This window comes from Nannospalax galili, unplaced genomic scaffold (genome assembly GCF_000622305.1).
Source record: "Nannospalax galili isolate Female #2095 unplaced genomic scaffold, S.galili_v1.0 scaffold207, whole genome shotgun sequence".
Taxonomy (NCBI): domain Eukaryota; kingdom Metazoa; phylum Chordata; class Mammalia; order Rodentia; family Spalacidae; genus Nannospalax; species Nannospalax galili.
In genome coordinates, this window is record NW_008358517.1 from 8,706,702 (window position 1) to 8,721,646 (window position 14,945).

General features: G+C 37.8%; 1 pseudogene; it reads left to right on the forward strand.

Moving 5' to 3' along the window:
• The first annotated feature begins 13,953 nt into the window (after positions 1–13,953).
• On the forward strand, positions 13,954–14,487 carry LOC115068195 (annotated as a pseudogene).
• Positions 14,488–14,945: the final 458 nt, after the last annotated feature.

Genomic DNA, 14,945 nt, shown 5'->3' on the forward strand with positions numbered 1-14,945 from the left:
TGGTGGAACTCACCTTGGATGTTTAATAGCCGTATTTTGAGACCTACAATAATCTGGTCAGAGAGACATAAAGGACAGTTTTTGCTCCTTGCCCTCCAAGGTCAACTAAGTTCCAGGGGACTATCGAGCATCTCTCAAAATGTCCTGTAACTGTTGTGAGTCACCTGTCCTCTTGATCAAGGAGGCTGTGGAAACCCCAGCAGATGGACTTGAACCAGTATCCAGTCTATAAAGAGGAGGGTCAACACAGAGGAAACATTTCCTCCATGCTTCCAAGTGAAGCTGGCCAAGGTCGAGTAGGACCTTTGACTTATCGTCACATAGATGAAACTGGTAAAAGAAAGGAGACAGAGGTTCCTCCCAAGCCCATGTGAACCCCTGAGGAACAGATCCTCAAATGATCTTAAGAGTAAAAATAAATTGGTTAATCTGGGCCAACTGCATGATCTTAAACACCCAAAAGGAAAGTATAACCAAAGATTAAGTGACAGTATAGTTCCTTAAGAGTCCATATATGTAGGTAAAGGCTATATAACAAGAAACAATGCCAGACTGGAGATACCTTCCTTTGAGTTATTGGCCATGGTGGCCCAAGAGACTCCCTGACAACACTGAGTAATGGCTGGGGGTACCAAGAACACAGTGGACAGTAACAGGGATGACAGAGTATATGGGCTCCAGTTTGGGGGGAGCCTATGGGAAGGCACATTTTGGGATCTAGGTATAAAGATAAATAAGATTTTTTGGGATGTTCTGTATGAAATACACACACACACATACACACACACACACACACAGGAGAGAGAGAGAGAGAGAGAGAGAGAGAGAGAGAGAGAGAGAGAAAAATAATAATAAAAAAGAGAATAAGGTAAAAAAATCTTTTGGTGAAAAGCAATATACTTAATGTTACCAGAATAATATCTGAAACATAACATTCTGAATGATATCATTTCTTTGTATTTGAAGAAATAAAGATTTTATCTCTGAAAAAAATAATGAAGAATAAAAATTTTTAAGAAGAACATAAATTTGGGGAGATGAGAGTGGATGGGGAATGAGATGTGGTTATGATTAAGATGCATTGTAAATGTTTGTGAAATTTTCAAAGAATTAATAAATGTTAAAATAAAGAAATCAACTCAGTGGCCTATTTACAGTCATGTCCTCTGATGCCCTTTGTTGTGTCAGGATTCAGCAAGGAGATCCTCAAAAGATGCCAAAGAAGCCACACTATGTTATTAGACTATAAAATTAGACCTGAGGTAGGAAAAATTTTTCCTTATAAGTAATTCAGTCTGTGCTAGCCATTTATAGCAACAGAAAGATTTAAGACAATTAAAAATGAGCATGAAGCTGCCTGTACACCGTGATAGCTTCCTTTATTTATCAATGAAGTTGTTGTGTCAGTAGATAAGAGTTAATATAGAATAATTCCTGAAATTGCGCTTTCATCAAGAAACATGAAAACCATATTTCATCATGAATTAATAAAAGCATTTGAATCATTACAATGTAAAAAATGAAGCTATGAATTATTTCCTCACAAGATATAAAACCCAACACATAAATTAGTTGGGAAAAAGTAAAATCACATCTGAATCCAAAACAATATTGAAACAAGAATTCTTCATGAGTTTAATGTAATTAATGTGATTAATTACACTTTTAAAAATAAGTCTTTCTGCTATGTGTAAATATACATCGATAGAAGAAAAGTTGGTCGATTTTAGTACATAAATTATTTTATCATTAAGACAGTTTGGGGCACTTGGATATAACTTGCTTAGCATTCATGAGGCCCTGGGTTTATTCCTAGCACTGCAAAATAATATATAATTGAAATAACCACAGATATTTGAAATTTTTAGGACACTGTTTTAAACTTTTAGTAAATGAAAATATCTAAAGAAATATATTAACGTTAATATATGATGCAAACTGTGTAATATATTAAACACATGATACATCAATATATATAATTCTTCATTGTATATATTAGTAGTTCAATATTTTTGGCATTCACTACATATGCCATGTGAGAAAGAAGTGTCATTAGGACGCAAAAGAAAAGGTCTAGATGACAAAGCCAACTACCCTTCAATAAAAGTTAAACATCAGAGATGAAATAAAGGAATCTAGCACTGTGTATGTTGTGTTTTATTTTAGGTATAGTTCTGGAGTTAAAATTCAGGGACTCAAGCATGGTAGGCAAGAATTCTATCACACTGTGACACCCCCAGTTTTCCTCCTCCTTTTTGTCTTTTATTTTAATACAGGATGGAATCTTGTGCTGAAGAAAGAGAAATTTCATTGAAACAAGCATGTTTTTTTCCTTGTTTTTTATTATTTATTTGAAAATTTCATACAAAGTATTTTGATCATATTCACTCTCCTTCCCACAATTCCCTCAAGATCCACTTCAACTTCTCTGTGCACCCAATCTTGAGTCCTCTTTAAAAACAAAACAAACAAAATATCATCAAGTCTACTTTGTGTTGCTGATATACTCCCAGATGTGGGGTCATCCAGTGGAGCATGGTTGACCTACCAGAAGGTACACCCTTAAAGAAAACAGACTCCCCCCTCCTAACAGCTGTCAGTTGCCATTAGCACTTCCAAAAAGAAAAATTAAAACATACATTGTCTGAATGTTGAAATTTTCAACAAATTAACAAAAGTATTATTTAAAAATGTAATGTCCATCTTTACAAAATTATAAGCAATTTCAGACATACACATAAAATAAGCAATGACTATATGACAAATATTTCTTTAAGCATCTAAGTACAAAATAAATGCCCAGTCATCTTAGAGATTACACATTAAGGATCATTGATGAATACAAGTAAAAGTTCAGTTAGAGCAAGGAGGGTCCTGCGTGCCTGTAATCCCAGTACTCATCTTCACATTTTAGCAGAACAGAAGCACGGAGCAGAGCAGACCGGAAATAGAGGCAGAGCTTAAAACCCAAAGATCCACGTGAATGAAACACCTTCTCCAGCAAGGCTCAACTCCCTCCTGGAAAGGTTCCACAAACTTCTAAAACAATGCCTCCAGGTGGGTCACAAGTATTTAGCTACATGACCTATGGGAGACTTTTCACGTGCAAACCAAAATCTAAGCTGCGTCCTAAATTAAATCTGATTGTGGGAAAGTTGAGCTGTTTACAAAACACAAATGTACTCATCAAATTCAGGATTTGAAATGGTAGATGCCTGAATGAAAAGTGCATTGTTTCTATTATGCTTATGATTGAAGTAATCTCAGAGGTCAGCATACATGTGCAAAATTTCCCAAGACCAAATTTAATCAATTTTAAAATACTATTGAAATTATGAAGCCAAAAGTGAGTGTTGGTCGGTATTGGATGATGAAGAAATGAGGCAAAAATCATAGAAAGCAAATCGGACAGGTTGAGGTGAGCATGGTAATGTAGCTAGGGAGTACGAACTGGAGAGAGCATGAAGTTAGGAGATGAAAGAAAGAAGCTGTCAGAGACAGAACAGAACACCCTGCTCCATATGGCAAATCGAGCATGCCCTGAAATGCTGGGGACACATCAACATGGAAGTGGGAACTAAATAGATGACCTGAAATGGAACCCATGTCCCAGTCCACTAGTCCTTTCCCACTCTTAGAGACGTTCGACTTCTTAATAAGCTCTAATTGTGTACATAGTCCAAGGCTTCATTTTTGGACAACTCTTAGGAGCCTAGTAAGCTTCAGCAAGTGTCCCTGAGACTTAGATCCTTGCCTAAGACATTAACAGTTCCAGAGAATACTAATGAGTCAAAAATAGTCTGCCTTTCATCTCAGCTCTCCAGACACAGAGACAGGCCCATCTCTGTGGGATATTGGCTAGCCTGGTCTACATAGTGAATTCCAGGCCAGCTGGGGCTATAGGGAGACCCTATCTCAAAAGTACTTACCCCCTCTGAAAAAAACCCAACAACAACAAAAAGTAAATAAACCAAACAAAACGAAATACGGTGGAGGTATGGCAAATTCAAGGAAAGATGTTTGCAAAGATATTTTAATATGCCACAGGGCAAAATGTACAATATGTAAAATAGACACATGAATTAAATATAATTGAAATAAGTACAAACATTTCCCTGCTCTTAACTGTTTACCACAAATGTTTAATATATTTCCCTGTAGCGACTCTGTGATTTAAAAGCATCTTGTCTTTAACTATGTGTGTAGAAAAGAGCTCCCCATGGAGAATATCCAAATTAGCAATGTGTTTAAGCATTCACAATTTGTGGCAATATCATCCAATTGATATTGTTCTTCTGACAAAGAATATTTTGCTTGTAATTGTATGGCAATTAAAACTACTGGCAGTTAAAACTCAGAATGGCAAAAAAAATTCACGAGCTAAGAATGAAATACGTTTTTGCTCTCCCCATGCAAGATTACATAGCTTTTTTTTTCTTTAATCACATTATTCTCAAACATGTATGAAAAAAGACATGGTTTCCAGATACTTTGTAAAGCTGTGATCTCTGAACAAAAAAGGCAACAGAAAAGATATTCTTTACATCAATTATGCAGAAAATTCCTTTAAGTTCTTCTCATTTGATATTTTAAATATATCTGAAACTCAGTGAGATATTGACAGTATTAAGAACTATGAAATTGACAAAAATAGTTTATAGTCATAAATTATAGGTGTACTTTGCGCATTTGAAGAAAAGTTTTTTTTTTACAAATGGAGTTTTTATTTGGTTTTAGAAAGGAATTGAAAAAAAATGCTATAAGAATTTCCTATATACTTCCTCAACAGTTTCCCTATAGTTAGTATTTTATGTTACAAGGGATAATTTGCTCATTATGTAATGATTCATCAGGGCTCATAATATATAACGGTTCATTATGAATCACAATAGCAACTTGAAAACGGAAGTATAGTGGAATTAATGAAAACCTTAGCTTTTTCTTTGAAAAGATCAACAAATTGATAAATATTTAATTATACTGGTTACAACAGAAGCCTGAATTACGAACTAAAATGGAAAGTGCTAAATTCATGACCAGTCTTAAAAATGCAGCACACAGAAATGATTGCAGCATTTGAGTATAATAAAAATTATATATCCCAGAGGAAATGGATAAATTTCTTTAAAAACTAAAGTTATGATCCTCACTGAGAAGAAATAAAATATTTAAAGGTACAAAATGGAGACTGAAGTTATATTTGAAGACTGACTGCAAAGGAAAAGTCATTGTAAAACAGTTTTTCTAAAGAATTCTAAAGAACATTCAAGAAAGAAATAGCATCAATACACTACAGACTTAATATTAGGTTTTTATTTCCTCAGAAACACAGGAATATGAAACATTTCTACCCAGCAGTCATGGCATTTTTGACAAGGAATGAATGCTTTGTGTCATCATCCTCCATCACTCAGTCCTCTCTCAAGTGTATCCCTGGTGCCCCTTGTTAAAGGATATATGGAAATCCTCCATAAAATAATACCAACTAAATTTATAAATATATGAAAAATGAATCAAGGCTAAATGAAATTTACAAGGTCAGGGTTATTCATTACATAAAAACCACTTAGCATAAGGCAGAATCATATTAGAACAAAACTGTTAAAAACATATTCATCTCAGTCAGTATAGTAAAATTAACAGACAACGTCTACCTGCCTTTCATAGAAAAAATTTTTCCAAATGTGATGATGTAAATATTTATCTTAAAGAACACACAACTAACATCATATTCGATGAGAATAGCACCCAGTGGATACCTTATTAGCATAACACTGTTTAGCATCCTATCACAGTACAGCAAGTAGGATACCTTATTAGCATAACAGAGTCCAAATTAAAAAAAGACTTAACGTCCTATCACAGAATAGCTGGTAGGATGCCTCATTAGCATACTGGGTTTCAGGTTACAGAGCTTGGATTCCTGGAAACCACATGACCCTGACTATTGCAATATCTAAGTGTTGCAATTTTGGATTCCGAGTGTAGTGATTAGGGAGTGGCAAGCTCTAGGCATCAGTCTCATGATCTGCCAATGGGAGCAAATGTCACAAGGAGTTCCTTATGGCTCCAGCAGTCGGGCCGTTGCCTCGGGCTTGCTGTATGGCTGTCAATAAGACTTTCACCCTAGGCTCAAGCCTGTCTCCCACATCTCCCCCTTTTTTTATTTTTAAAGGTGAGATTTAGTTTAGAATGTATAGCATATTGACATCAGTCCAGATACATCAAGGCAAAGTAGAGTGGCTCAGGGGGTCATTGTATTAAGAGCTCCATCTCTCAAGATGGTGAGTTTCTTAAGAGCAGGTTGTCCCAACTCCATGCCAACCAGTGGGAGTTGAGATTCTTTGCCTCAGCATTGTTATCCCCATCTCAAGGGTCACCCAGCATAATGGACTGTGCCTGGTCTTAAGTTGTCCCATCTGTCAGGATCTTACCTGTCATTGACTACCAGTCCTTGAAGGGTGGGTCCCTTTGTGTGGTTTGGCAGAGGGAGAGGCAGTAATCTAGAATTGGCATGTTTAAAGGCCTTCTCAGGGGTCAAGAGTTTGTTGAAACCCGTCAGAGGCCAATTATAGGTTGGTAAGGGCAAGGAACAGAGACATGCCTAGCAAGATCTGGAAGCGGGGCAACAGTTAACTGAACTAGCCTTAACAAAATTAACAATGCAGGGTCCAAAAATTAGGAGATACCAGTAATGGCTATAGTCTCTGCTTGTGAAGTGAGATACTCAAGGTCATCCCAGGTTATTGGGTGTGCCGTTACAGCCGGTTGCTTTCATGCTCTGCAACACCGGGTCAGTCTCTCAGTGGTTGAGAGGTGCGCTGCTTCCTCCAGGGTCAGGGCTGCCATCTCTGGGGATGGTGGTTGTGGAGGGAGGCTTTCCATCACAGGCAACTCTAATATTTTGAGTTGGGATCTAAATGGGGACTAGAACAATATCTGGAAAGACATAAGCATAACGTACCCTTGCATTAACAACAGGTGTGGGCCCTTCCATTTGCTGGTGAGAGGGCCCTCAATTTCACCATAGGGGCAGGAGGACCAGTGACTCTGGGTCACAGCCATATAGAAGACAGGAGGTTTGAACTAGCTTAAAGGCTATAATTGCCCAGGCCTCAATTGCAGGAGAGACCTTATGTAATTAACTCCAAGAAGAGTGGACCCATATTAATGATCCCTGTGCCTGGGCTTGTGGAGCTTCAAAATTGCCATGCCCTACCAAGGCATCAAACCCAATGTTTTGGCATTTCTATTGTACTCTGCCTGCAACCTTTTATAAGAGAAATCACCTCCCTGTAGACAGGCACAGGCAATATTCTGCCAGTCATAGGGGGTGTTGGCCGCATGGCCAATTGTATCTAATAGCTCACCAAACCAAGGGGAATGAATGCCATCCTCAATGGCTGCCTTAGGCAGCTTTTTTAAAGTATCATGAGAATATGGATTCCAGACATTAGTGTTCTATAGTCCCTGACTGACGGTAGCTGGGAAAAACTGTGGAAAATCACCCATTGTATCATAGGAGAAGGGCCTAGGCGGGAGGGGCTTCCAGTCCTCCTCTGGAAGGGAGGGGTAGATGTACTGAGGGGAAACTTCCTTAGAGCTAAGGCAAGGTGGCAGAAAGTAGCCATCGCCCTGTAATGGCAGAGCGGAGGCTGCCTTAACTTCCTGTTTTTCATCAAAGTCAATACAAGATGGTGGAGGGTAGCCACTGGCCTGTAATGGTGGGGCAGGGGCGATCTTGACTTCCTGATTTTTATCAGGGGGACCCTCAGACCCTAATTCCTCATTTTTTACCTCATTATCAGCAGTCATCATATCCACACCAGAAGAGAAATCAGTTAGTTTGGTTTTAACTGGAAACACCTGGGACAAGCTGTCCCCACTATCCTGTTGCTTTATTTGTTTATCTATGTTTTTAGTATGAGATTATTCTGCTCAGGGGCGTTGGGGGGAACTCCCCAAAGTGAGGCCAGAATGGCAGTCAAAATGGGGTAGAACAGCCCAGACTGTGGGTGTCCCTCTTTGACTTCTTTACACCAGGCCAAGAATAGAATGTGAGCCCATTGCTTGGGACCCCAGCAAGAATCTGTAAACCAGGGGGCAAGAGCTAGTACTTCATCTAACACCTTAGTTATATTACTTTCTGTTATCCTAATATGCCTACTCCTGAGGAGAAGAACCAGTGCAGCAGCATGGGGGCTGGCAGCAGATTGATGACTATTCCCCATACCGGAGGTCACTCACCCTGCAAGACGTTCCCAAAGGGACTCAGGAACCGTTCAAGGAGACGATCGGTGAAGACAGGAGCAGCACGCCCAACCGAAGATTGTGAGCCAGAAGAAAAAGCAGAACAAAACGAAAGCAGTGAGTAACCATGGGAAGAGCACTAAGAAAGGGGGCATCGGGAGCCCAAGGTGTTATAGCTCAGAGTGTTACAGCTCTGTAGGGAGGGGGTCTCAGCCCCACGTTTGGGTGCCAGATGTGGTCACCAGCTGTGGCTGCTCTCCTCTGGCTATGGTTGGTCTCCTGTTCTCTCAGTTCCTCTGATCAGTCATCCAGTCCAGACCCCAGGGCTGATGAGGAGTCTGCGCCAGATTCGCTGCATTCAGACGCAGGAGACCAGGTTCAGTGACACAGATCTGCTTTATTGCAGGAAGGCACAAGTTTATATAGGGGTAGTGGTCCAATCACAGCACAGCAAGTATGATACCTTATTAGCATAACAGGTTTAGCATCCTATCACAGAATAGTGGGCAGGATCCCTCATTAGCATAATGGGTTTCAGATTACAGAGCTTGGATTTGTGGAAACCACTTTACCCTAACTGTTGCAATATCTAAGTGTTGCAATTTTGGATTCCAAGGGTGGAGATTAGGGAGTAGTGAGCTCTAGGCATCAGTCTCATGATCTGCCAATGGGAGCAAATCTCACAAGGTGTTCCTTGTGGCTCCAGTGGTCAGGCCATGGCCTTGGGCCTGCTGTATGGCTGTCAATAAGACTTTCGCCCTAGGCTCAAGCCTGTCTCCCATAAATTCCAATTTCAGATATAATCAATTTCTATTGTCAACAGTTTATTAATTTAAATGCTAAGAAAATTAAACAGGAAGAATAGTTATTTGGACAAGTTATGCCAGGGGAACTGGACATCCACATTAAAAGAATGATTTTGAAGGTGTATCTCCTAATGTATATAAAAAAAAATCTCAAGTGAAATACTCAATATATATTTGAAAACTATGTAATTATTTTAAAGAATTAATTTATTCATTTCTTTCTGCTTGTTTCTGTGTGACTACATGTGCACATGTGTAAGGGAGTGTTCAGATTTGTGCATTTGGGGAGGCCAGAAGAGGCATTGGATTCCTTGGAGCTGGTGTTTGGGATATTTGTGGGATGTTAACTTTATTGGTGCTGTGACCCAAACTCTAGGTCTCCTGATTGCACGGTAAGCACTCTTAACCACTGAGTCATCTCTCCAGCTCTAAACTACATAATTATTAGACAAAATTATAGGAATACATTTCATATCTCTGGAATTGATAATAAATAATAATTTCTTAAGTATGCAAACATCAGCACAAATAATGAGAAAAGGTTAGAGAAACATTAGTTATTAAAATTAAGTTTTTTGCATTAAAGAATAAGGTCAATCAAGTAAAATTGCTCCAAAAATATAATGTTGATTATTATGAGTATGGTGATCCAAAATGTTTTAGAAGAAATGTGCAATGCTTATATTGTTCTGGGAATTGTTTATGAAAATGTATGGCTATATTATTACCAACAATAATAAAATAGCAAAACATTGCTAATGACATCCCAATATAGTTTTAATCTTTAATTTATTTCTTCTTATCATTGTGTTTGAGAAAAATAGGGGAGAGAGAGAGAGAGAGAGAGAGAGAGAGAGAGAGAGAGAGAGAGGTTCCAGGATCCTTACTATGGCTATATTATTACCAACAATAATAAAATAGGAAAACATTGCTAATGACATCCCAATATAGTTTTAATCTTTAATTTATTTCTTCTTATCATTGTGTGTGAGAAAAATAGGGGAGAGAGAGAGAGAGAGAGAAAGAGAGAGAGATCCTGCTCATGCATGTAGCACGTACCTTGAGATCAGAGGGCAGCTTTCAGGAGTTGGTTCTCTCTTTCTGCCATGGGATCTGAGGATGGCTTGCTTTTACCCACAATGCCATTTCTCTGGTTCAAAATATAGTTATTCTTTAGGAAAAAAATGGTATAAATTCAGGAAAACTCACATATATTATAATCATTTTCATTTAAATAATTTAAATGATATGTTTAGATGTATGTGTTATTCAGAATGTTGATTTTTTAATAATCTTTGTATTTTCCTGCATTATAAATATGCCCTTAAAAAGAATATTTTTAATGAGATGTTATCATTTGGATCTTTAATGCTTCCTGAAGACTTGTATTAAAGTTTTAGTTGCTATTGTGGCCCTATTGGGAAATGATGGAAATCTTTTTTTTTTATTTTTTTATTTATAGTTTTAATTTTATGTGTATGAGTGTTATGCCTGCATGTATATAAGTACACCCATGTTGTGCAGTGTCTGTGGAGGACAGAAGAAGGCATCAGATCCACTAAAACTCAGGTAGCCATGTTATTAGCCATCATGTGGGTGCTGGGAAATATTAAGAAGTGGAGCTTAGTGGAAGGGTTTCATGTCTTTGGAAATGAATCACTAAAGCAGGAGGGATATCAACATGCCCTTGATATTGTTATTTTATGGTAATAATGTAAATAATTTTGTTCCATCAAATGCTCTTGCTGTGATGTGTTGATTGAAGGCCCAAAGCAGTCAGCACAATCTATTTTGGAGAGATTGCCAACCAAAATCAGTACTTTCTCAATAGATTGTCTCAAGTATTTTACTATGGTAATAAAAAGCTGGGAAACATTATGAAGGAAAATTAAAAACTCTATTTTATAAATAAATAATGCTTTAATTTTAACTTTTTATTTTTTAGGATATTTTTGGTTATTCTAAATTTTTTTCATACAATTAATTTTGATAATATTCAGAACCTCTTTCCCAATCTGCACCTACACTTTACCGCCCATCTTCATGTCTTCTATTATAATTTTTTTTATTTGTTTTTCATATGGTAGATTTGTTTCTAATTTTTAAAGAGTTCTACTAGTTCTACTCTGTTGCATGAGGAAGTGTCACTGGTAAGAGTTGATGGATACATTAGTGGTCTCTCTAACCCTGTTCTGCTATGTTCCATGAGCCTTAGGCCTAGAGGTTCTCCTGTAGATGTGTCCACCTAGGGCTGGGCATCTCTCAGACATATATTCTCTGTGGATGACCAATTGTGGAACTCCGTAAGAGCCTCCATCTGTTGCAAAAAGAAGCTTCTTTGTTTAGTGGTATACTGTACATTTGTCTGTAAATATAAGTATCCATATTTAACATATGGTAAGGAACTGTGTCCAGAGGTAGGGGTTTCTCGAGGACCTATGACTTCTCCAGCATGTAAATTTGGATATATTTACACTGCCACCCAAAAGTTCCCTCCCATAGATATGGCTTTAAGTCCAATTAGATAGTTGTTGATTATCCCCTAGATAAATGTGTCACTATTGCACCAATATAGTTTGCTTTGCCAGTCACTGTGGTTTTTAGGCTTTACAGCTGGTTTAGACTATTGATTGATTTTCTCCCTTAGGAGCTTCAATAGTATCCTCTAGAAGTATGAGAATTAGTCTTCAGGGGAGGCTTCCAGGTCAGTTCCAGCTCCATTGTTCCAAGTCCTGTGTCCCAAGTGTGTCCTGTCTTCAGGTGGGTCTTGCCTTCAAGTTCTGGGGGATAATCAAGGGCTGTGGCAGTAGCCAGTGCTATTTTCGGAATCTCTTGGACAGCTCTGACCAACAACTCTAAAGGAAGTTTCTCCTGTCTGGTACTATGTTCCTTATTATATAGCCTTAAAGTATGTACATGCACTAATGTCAGATAATGTATGTGTATTTTTCAGGGATTTTTGAGTTAAAACATTTCCCTCTGGCTTTGTGTGCAAACTAAGCTTTATTTATGTCTCTCTCTCTCTCTCTCTCTCTCTCTCTCTCTCTCTCTCTCTCTCTGTCTCCATAGCTAAGCTCCCTCTTTGCTCAGCAGTTTAAGTGCCCCAATTCAATCTAATCTAATCTAATCTAATCTAGTCTAATCTAATCTAATCTAAAATACTCTTGGATATAGATCTTTCTCTTGGACTATGGTCAAACTACAGATATCACACATATTAAAAAAAAATGACTCTCTCTCCCATCATCTATCAACTGCCCATATACTGTTACCTAGGTATGGGGCTTCCTGCCCACCTCCCCATCCATGCTGGGCCCCTTTATGACTTGTGTTTGCAAATGTCTTGTGCATGCCCACATAAGTGCTGTGGGATCCTATGTGAAACTACCCTTTGGGGCCCAATCAACCTGACTTCCTTGTGTTCACCTACCACTTTTGGCTCTTACAATATTTCTGCCCTTCTTCCTCAATGATCCTTGAGTTTTGGGAGAAGGTGTGATATAGATGTCCCATTTAGGGTTGAGAACTCTTCAGTCTCTTGTTGTCTGTGCCTTGAGCAGTAGTGGGACTCTGTGCTAATCATCCTTTCCTGCTAGAAGAAACTTCTCTGGTGAAAGTTGAGAGATGTATCAGTCTATGAACATAACAATAAGCCATTTTAAATAAATATTTATGAACATATCTCAATTTGCATGTATAGCCAATTCATTGATGAATATAGGAGTTATATTGAAAATAATATTTTACTTTTGTACTGAATTAAATGATAGCACAGTTTCAACTTATTAGGATATATGGAAATTGTCCTCTACCTTCTAGCTTGCTTGCTTAGCATATTTTACATGATTATCTAGAAAACTTGTTTCTATTGATTTTCTTACTCAGTAATTTACTTGGTAGATAAGTCTGGTAACTTGGAACTTTTATTAGATATTTTCCTTGTCAGTGACTGCATTATTTAAAAACTATTTCAAAATCAATCAACATATGTTATAGATCCCAATGTGAATATAACCTGATATTTTTGCTAAGCAATTTATTAAACGTCTCCACACTTACTTTTAAGGGTTACATGAACCCTCAGAAAGAATTTAGAATTCAATCAGCTTTATAAAGCCTTGTTTCTCACTTATGTTTATTTTTGGTTCTAAATATCATTTTATGTTGGTATATTTAAAAATCAAGAACTGTGTTCCTATGGAGTGAGTCGAGAGCTTCCAGCTGCAGGTGGGTGGTGAGACTGTCTCCTCTGGACACCAGCCGTGTCCCCAGCCTAAACACTGTCAATGCAAAAGCATAACTCTCATTTCAAAGGGGACAAGAGATAGCTTATTCTGGAGCCAAATATGAATGAGGGAACAGGGATTCAGGTTACCCCAAATTCCATGTCCCAGCATGGTAACAGTTACAATACATTTTTATCATAATAGAACAAAGAAATTTATAAATCAAGACTTTTTCAAATACATTGGTAGATACATTCAGTAGGCAGGTTGTAGCAAAACCAGGTGGTTTCTGCTATAGGTCTCAGATGCTATCTGATGACATTCTTGTCTTTTTGATTGGTGAGATCCAGTGATCTGCTAAGTTAATACATTTTATTAGTGACAAGAATGTTAATTCAAAAACAGAGGTAGGCAAGGTGTGGCTACTTATGAAGTTAAAGATGTCCCCAGATAATCTGTGAATAGGTTCCTGATCTGCAACAATCCAGACTCTCCGCAATCTCCAGAGTGCTAATCAATTGGTGAGCCTTGCAGGAGTTCTTTCTGGGAAATTTCTTTCACAACACTAAAGGGAAAAATTAAAGGACTAGGGGAAAAAAGTCACCCTTTTGTACAGTAGAAAAGCAGCTCATATTATGAGAGAGACTCACAAAGTTAAAAGTTGAAGAAAGATGACTTTGTGCCTGAATTTCATTGGTGAAGAACTTCAGTGGTTTCACAGTCATCTGGATACAAAAAAAGTGAGATATTCAAAGAAAGATGCTTGTGAACTAGTTGAAACGTATTTGAATCCACTCAACGGTGAGCTGGAGCAGATCGAGTTATACATGTAAAGGACACACAGGGAAGGCAGCACCTTTCCTAGAATTAATCAGGTGGAGGGTGGAGCTGGGGTGCAGTAGAATGAAGGCCATGTATGGCTTTGATTCCAGACATTGCAGACACATGTAACCTACAAACTGTTTGGGAATGGGACTTTGATCTGAAGGAATTGCCAAACGTTAAAATGAGAAGAGTTTGTGCTAGTGATGCAGTTCCTAAAATGCACAAAAAGAAACTAGCTTAAGTTTAGAGAAAGGTTTATGGGAATTGGAACTAACGGGGGAGACATGTGACTCTGAAGTTGAGAAATCAGAACTAAGGAGTGACTCAGTGACTCGGACGAAGAGATGACGCCAGTGTCTTCCTGTTCTTACTTGCCTTGAAAAGAATCATTTGAGACCCTCAAGTTCTACTCATTGATTATGATAAAGAATTGTGTGTATTTGGGTCAGTGAGATGGCCCAACGTATAGGAGCTCTTGCTGCTAAGCATAATGTCCTGAGTTTGATCCACAGAATACACATGGAAGAAGAGAAACAACTCCTGCAAGTTACCTTCTGACCTTCATACGACACCATGTGCTGTGTACACGTGTACACGCACAAAATAAACATAAAAAATTTTAATAAGTGTAATAAGGGTTACATAATGAATCTCATTTAAACTTCATTATGAGTTTCAAAATTGGTATATACTTTTATTTAAGAATGAAAGTTGTTCATTTCCTTTAAATTACTTTTAAAATACAAAAAAATGAAAAACTATTTCAAAGCATTAAAATTATGTATACATCTAAGTAGGAATATGTATATATGTGTGTGTGTATGTGTGTGTACCAACC